A 7,204-nucleotide genomic window follows, 5' to 3' on the forward strand; every position below is an offset into this window, starting at 1 on the left:
GCAGCCGGAGATGGGAACAAAAAGGAGGGGAGCGGAAGAGAGAGAGAGAGAAAAGGGAAGAGAGAGAGAAAGCTGAAAAGAGAGAGAAGATGAGAGAGAGAATGGAATAGAGAGAGAGAACGGCGGGCGGCGGGGGCGGCGGGTGGCGGCGGCGGTGGTGAGGAGAAGAAGAGGCGGAGAGAGTTAGAGAGAGAGAGACTAAAATCGGGAGAAAATGAAGAGGAAGAAGTTAGGGTATAATATATCAGACTTATTTGCGACGACATTGTCGTCGCAAATAAATTTAAAATACCGTCGCAAATACCCCACATATGAAATTATTTGCGACGACATTGTCGTCGCAAATAATCATTCCACCGCGTGTATTCTTGGTCAAGCTTATTTGCGACGACAAAGAGAAAACATCGTCGCAAATAGAGTGATATTATTTGCGACGACACGTGTCGTCGCAAATAAAAAGATATTTGCGACGACAAGTCATCGCAAAAAATGGATTGCCTAAACTATTTGCGATGACATTGAACTTATTAGCGACGACATGCTTAATTTATTTGACGGGGGTTAATTGCGACGACATGTCGTCACAAATAATAAAATTTTTACGACGACAAATGTTGTCACAAATAAGGTCATCGCAAATGACCTTTATTGTTGTAGTGCTAGTACAGAATTTGTAAAACATAAGTAAAGAAAGTCACTTTCTGCTCATTAGGAAAATGGTTAACCAAGACATCGTCGTAAACTTCCCTTATCAAATGTTCTTGATCATTATGCCAATAAAGAAAAGACAAAGCAAAAGACATTAATCCTTAGTACTTTTTTTTTCTTTTTTTTTTTTTTTGTAAATAAGCTTTCTCAGGCTTTGAGTAGTTGGATGATGGACTATTTATGTATGATCAGGTGTTGAAATTTCCTAGATTCTGACTTCTTTGCTTATTCCTTGTACCTTTCTAAATTATTTTTCATGGTACAGATTATAAGAAATGATAATGTTTTAGCCTAACAAGAAGTATAAAGGAATATTTCTAGCAAAAAAAAAAGTAGTATATAGGAATATCCGAAACCTTTTCTGTCAAAAGAATAACGTGAAGGAATATAATCAAGTGCGTTAAAATGGTGGGTCAAATGCCTGAGTTCATTTTATTTCACAAAAGGACTTTAAAAGAAATCTATTTATCTTGACCAAGTTTAAACTCAAGTTTTGAGACTATACATGACTAGCCTATTTTAAAACTCTATTTTAAAATAATCGACATTACCAATTTTAACAAATTTGGGTCATAATTGCACATGAGTTTTGATGAATAAATGCGCTCTATTCCTTTCTTTATTTATTTTTTCTGGTCCTCATTGTTTGTGTTGTCCTTTTGCTACTTGGTTCAGTGAAAGCTTCCTTATAAAAATAAATAAATAAAAATATTTCCAAGGAAAAAAAAACCCGCTTATCATTCTGTTTACCTAAGGTCAGCCATACTGACTTCAGCAAACTTTTCCCTCAATTGACTCAATATTGATGCAAAAGCTAAGGAATTAAGAAATTACGGGTTTGTTCGTGTGCACTTAAATTTTAAAAAATTTAAACTCAAGTTATAATTTTATTTAAGTTCGTATTTTTTTTTGTAAAATTTGAGTTTGAATTAAATTTTAATTTGAGTTTGGGATTAAAATTTGAGTATAAATTTCTCCTTCAACTCAAGTTCCTAAATTTAAACTCAAATTAATGAACCATATTTTTTCTATTTTTAAAAATGTTATAAATTTTTTATTTTAATTCAGATTGAGATTATTCTTTTTTTTTATACATTCACGATGAAAAGACGAATAAAACTCCACCCATATACCCTATTAAAATTTTTCATCATTATTGAGTTTTTATTAAAATACTATCTAAATACAAACTCAAGTTTTGACCCACCTAAACACAAATTTAAAAATATTCTCATCTCAAACTATAACTCAAATGTACATAATCAAACACAAACTCAAGTTACAACTTCAACTCAAGTTATAACTCAAATTTAGCTCAAAATCTAAACTCAAATCACCGTAACTCAAAAATGTAACTGAACAAGTCCCAATAAATAAGGCAACTCCTTGGCAAGTGTCATCAAGAACTTTGCTATAATCTAATAGTATATTAACCAAAAGCTTTGTGAGATTGGGTAGAACAATTTAGAATTTTATTAGGTGGGATGTCATGGAGTGCAGTTGACGACCACACCTCTTATCCACTAGAAAGCGGTATTCATAAACATGCTTCAGTCCTTCACTACAGTATAGAAGCTTCCAAAGGTATTAAGAAATATATAGGGCTGTCTCAGGCAGTTTAATTTGTCTGCTAAGTGTATTTTTAATCTCTATGAGCCATGGTGTTACCTCTTCCTCAACGCTTTGTAGTGTTAAAAGTAGAAAATTATTGTTGGCCCACTTCCTAACATTTTAAGTTTTTAGGATAGATTACTAAACTAACATGGTATCAGAGCGGGAAATCATGAGTTCATGACCCATGTAATTGCATTGTTTATCCTCATTTAAATTGTCATCATGTGTTAAGTCTTTAATATATCTCAGACTTAAATACACGTGAGAAAAAGTGTTAAAGTATAAAATTATTATTCGTCCCACTCCATGGATTGAATTTCCTTTTTAATCTGTATTTATGTGGATAGTATCACTTTTATGGGGTCCACTTGAGAACGTCCTCTAATTTGTTTATTAAAAAAGAGGTATATTCCTAATTATATTACATGCTTTGCCTTAGCACCATTCATGTTATTGTTTTTTTATGCTTAATGTCGTTTAACCATACATTAACTACCTACCAATGAATCTTATCACATCCACTGATAGACCAAGAGAAAAGAGACAAGGATTGTGAAGTGTAGAAACAAACAATAAGGCACTGAAAGAAAAACCAACTAACCGTCTGACCAAGGGTCCCATTACCGTCTTCCTTGAATATATTATTATGTTTATGTGTTATAAAAAGATGAAAGGAATAAGTGGGAAAAGCAAAGTCCAAAGGCTCTCTCCTAATCGGTTTCCATTCTTATGCTTCCCAAAAAAGATCTTGTTTGCTAAATTATTTTAATATGACTCTGCTTTTATTTCAAAATGATAATTATGCCCTTTCTTCACAAACTTAACTAATTCCGTACACATCCTACTTTGTTTCATTGGTTAAATTCATTTCAACTCAATTTGAATAGTGAATACTATTTAAATTCGTGTTTGGTAAGCACACAGTTTAAATTATACTTTCTGTTTGAATTAAGTTAAACTGTCCAATTTAGAGTTTAACTCCTCTTATAAGTTCAACTGTTCAGACCATTTTTGAATAGTAAAAAAGTGTCAACTCTCTCTCTTTTTCACACTTACCAAACACAAATTCAAATTTTATTCTATGTTTAGATTAAAATTTCAACTGCACATCCAAAAGCTAATTCAAACCGCACAATTTGAAATTTTTTTGTTCAAACAAAAAAGTTCAAATTAATAATACCTAATCTCAGTTAAATGAAGTGGACCTCTTTACCTAATCTCAGGTAAAATGAAGTGGACCTCTTTACCTAACAGCAGCTTTAGGATTAACCAATTGATTTACATCAAATGCTCACAACTTTTAACTAAATATCTTAATCAGTTTACATGCTTAGTTAAGAAGAAAATGGTGGCATGCCATAAAATAAAGAAATAAACAAAAGCCACCAAAAGAGCACAGTTCTTAATACTCCAATCAGAGAAGAACAAGGGTCTGTCTTGATAGATGTTGCTTTGTTCGATGTCGGATGTATTTTGTTGTTTTTGCCTCGGATACTCTAGTATATTAGTCTTAATAAGTTTGGACTAAACCAAAAGGGGATACATAAAATGAAGGGAAGGAGGAGTTGGAAGAAAATGAAGCCTTCCAAAATGGAGACTTGGGGGACCTGGTTATGGTTCAAGAAAAAATTTATTGTTCCGACTAAGTCTGTACTTGGTAAACTCACTTCAACATCGAGACGAAAATTGAAAGGTAAAAGCTTCAGAAAACTCAAAATTCCATCTCCATATTTTCATGTCTCTGTCTCTCTCTGAATCTCTCTTTTCAAAATAACTATCAGGAAATGGGCATGGGCTGGTGAGTCTTTACAAGGACATGGAATCGTGTGGGGAATATGCGGATATACGTGTGATGTGGGAGATTATTCACTCTTGTCCTCAGCGTACCCCAAAGAGATCAGAAAGGAGAAGCCATAGATCTTCATATTGGAGATTCTGTTTTCAGCCCACTTGAGTTCACGTCACTCTTTTCTTATGTGCCGTTACAACACAGAATCATATATTAGTATTTGCTTCTGTTACTCATTTCTGCGGAGAGTGGAAAAAAGAAGAAGCAAAGAAGTATCCGAAACCAATTTCTACTGTCATGTAGATATCAGCATCTGAGTATAGATAATAAATTGTTCTTGTTTTTCATTGATCCAGAAAAAGCTCATACATGTTCATCTCAGTAAAAAAAAAAAAAAAAAAAAAAAGTTCTACTGTCTAGTTTCACAAGAATCCACAAATCAAAACGACCAAAATGGTCATATATGTCTAGTGGTTTTATATTTTATATGGTACAAGATGCATTACCAAACACCTTGTCTCAACAGTAATACAAGTTTTTACAGAAGAAATCTGCTTTTCATCACGGAGGAGCTCCTGATCAAACCTGCCAACTACAAACAAACAGGCCTTAATCCCATCTTAATTGGGGTCGGCTGATCAAACCTGCCAATCCAAAGAAAAAATCTATCCTTTTAGAGTCCAAAATGGACATATCATTATATGCCTATGTAGCACTAGTTAAAGAAAATTTGTGAACTCTAATTCTTACCATGGCACTTTCCAACCAACCTCAGTTGAGCTACATATTCTGCAATCTTCTTAATGGACTCAACCTGTAGAATAAATAAAAAAGAACATGAAAATTATAGTAAAATCCGAACAGTGTTATGTATTTGATGTAGAATGAATATAAGAAAGAGAATGGAGATAGAAGAATAGAGTCGAAGCCACTAGAGAGAGAAATAGAGAATTTAGAGAGTTCTTGAAAGAAAAGGGTTTGGAGCTAGGTAGTCTAATTGGATAATGGGATGCCTTAAATCGGCAAATTTTTCGATCATAAAAGTTTGAGGCGTCTAGAGGACTTAGGCAAGGGGATCCGCTATCACCCTTCTTGTTTACATTAGTGGTTGATGGATTGAGCAGGTTGGTCGATAAGGTGTTATAACCCTAGGGTAGAACTCATCTCCAAAAGCTAGCTTGTAGAGAGAGGGTGTCTAAGTAGTTATAAACCCACATGCTGAGCCCATAGTTTAGCAATGTGATACTCAACCAGGATCCTAACATACCACCACGCTTCCGACACCGACGTCTACGGCGGCCCACTCTGGATGGCCCACTCTGGCCTTTCCAGGTCACCCCTCCCCAAGTCGCCCCTTCCGCAATGTGAGCCTGAAGAGGGGCATGCTCTTATACCAATTGTTATAACCTTTGGGTAGAAAGAGGGTGCCCAAGTGGTTATAAACCCACATGCTAAGCTCATACTTTAACAATGTGAGACTCAATCAGGATCCTAACATAAGGCAAGTGCGGTTGAGGTGGTTAAGGGCTTTATAGTTGGTAATGAGCTTATCCGAGTCACCCATTTACAATTTACAGATGATACGTTATGTCTCCTAGAGGCTTCAAGAGTAACATCAGGAATTTGCTTACCATTCTTAAACTTTTCTCTAAGTGCTCTAGTTTGAATTTAAATTTGGGAAAAAGCACAATAAATGGAATAAATTTGGAGGAGGAGGAGTTGGTTGGGAGTTTAGCTCAAGAGATAGAATTTGGGAAAAAGCACCAAAAGCTTCTTCTCAATGTTAATTCAGCTTCTAAAATAATCCCAAGATTTTACTTTCACTACTGCTTCATTGTTCAAGAGATTGAATCCCTATGCTCACTCAAATGCTAGAGCTTTTTATTCAACATACATGCTATGTATTTTGAATATCAAACATTAAAATCATCTTAAGACCACCTTAAGCACAACTAACATTAAAATCATCAAACATTAAAACATTCAACATATATATATGCACAACTAAGACCACCTTAAGCACTTGTTTTATCTTTTGTTCTACAAATTAAACATTCTTTCTACTAACATGCTCTACTTGTTTACTGATGTAGATCAACTCTGCTTTCAATGGGAAACGAAAGATGTTGCGAAGGTCGCTACAACATATCCGTTCATCCTCTGAGATTGAGAATGTTCTCAGGAACGTCCGACGGTATAAATCATCATATATTGTTTCTTGTGCTTGATGAAGTAATTGATTATAGCTTTCAAATTCTTGGTCATTCATTTATGATTATCCTATTTATATTTGCAGTCAAGACCGGGAGAGCTGACCTTAGATGATGTTGTGAAGCTTCATAATTTGATCATGGAAACCTAATATTTCCACTGGTTTTACCAAAGTGCGCCTCCAGAGAACAATGTTTGGGTCATAGAAGGCTAACATGTCGATATTTAATATCAAGGGCTTTGTAAGGCTTCATAATGTGCGTCATATAACCTATGAACAGTGAGAGAAGAGCCTAACAATGAAAGCAAAGCTGGAGAAGTTTCCATTATTATTATTAGACTCTCTACGGTGAGACCCTTTAAAGATATCTACCGGTGGAACACCTTATTTTGACTGTTGGATTACTTTTTTAACAGTCAGGTCTGCAGAGGAAGCAGTTCTGTGCAGCGCGTTATAAATTTTTAATACAGACATGTGCAGATATGAAGAATTGAGTGGAAAATAAGATGGGCAATCCAGAAAAAAAAAAAAAAAAAAATTTCACATTGGCAGCAAATTTTCACATTGGTTACATACCTTCAGGCGCCAAAGATATCCGAAAAAAAAATGAGGCTCAATAAGTTAGACCACTAATTGTTGTATGAGCTGTTTTTGTATTACATGACGCCATATTTTGACACTATTCATTACAAATCAGTTTAGCAGAGATTGTAAGTCTACAATTTCGGTGCAGTGTTGAATTGTTGTTATATTCTTAAGTATCTTAAAGTAAACACAAAATAATAATAAATTTCATTACATAATGTCTTTTTTCATTCACATAATTTAACATGAACATAATTTTCCACAAAAAGTGGGGTTGGTTTCAGAATATGAAAAAC

The sequence above is a fragment of the Morus notabilis genome, unplaced genomic scaffold, assembly GCF_000414095.1.
Source record: "Morus notabilis unplaced genomic scaffold, ASM41409v2 Scaffold387, whole genome shotgun sequence".
Classification (NCBI taxonomy): domain Eukaryota; kingdom Viridiplantae; phylum Streptophyta; class Magnoliopsida; order Rosales; family Moraceae; genus Morus; species Morus notabilis.